At 37.8% G+C, this 426-nt stretch overlaps 1 protein-coding gene across 1 annotated transcript in view; it reads left to right on the forward strand.

Moving 5' to 3' along the window:
- Window positions 1-426, forward strand: part of Tmco1 (transmembrane and coiled-coil domains 1) — a 22729-nt gene that overhangs the window by 14492 nt on the left and 7811 nt on the right. The window lies entirely within an intron of this gene.

Here is a 426-nt window from a genome sequence, read left to right on the forward strand (position 1 = left end):
ACTGGAGTTTGATCCCTGAAACCCACATAAAGGTGGACGGAGAGAACAGTTCTACAGAATTGTCATCTGACCTCTGCATGCACACCCACCCATGTACATAGAATAATAGAACAAACTTCATTTTGAAGTGTTTGACGTGTTGTACTGTTCATTTGTTTGTTTTTGGTTTTTGAGACATGGTTTTTCTACATAGCCCTGGAACTCATTGTGTAGACCAGGCTCACCTCAAACTCACAGAGATCTGCCTGCCTGTCTCATGTTATTGATTTAATATTCTCATGGAAGAGTAGTATTTCTGTTAAGTCTGTTTATGTTTTGTAGCTTCTTTCTAAGTGTCTTTAATATATATCTTATCTTCTAGCTTGACTCTTCAGCTAGCTTGACTCTTCAGCATAGAAGTGGGTTGTGAATTTTTGTGATTGTTAT

Source organism: Mastomys coucha, unplaced genomic scaffold (genome assembly GCF_008632895.1).
Source record: "Mastomys coucha isolate ucsf_1 unplaced genomic scaffold, UCSF_Mcou_1 pScaffold1, whole genome shotgun sequence".
Lineage (NCBI taxonomy): Eukaryota > Metazoa > Chordata > Mammalia > Rodentia > Muridae > Mastomys > Mastomys coucha.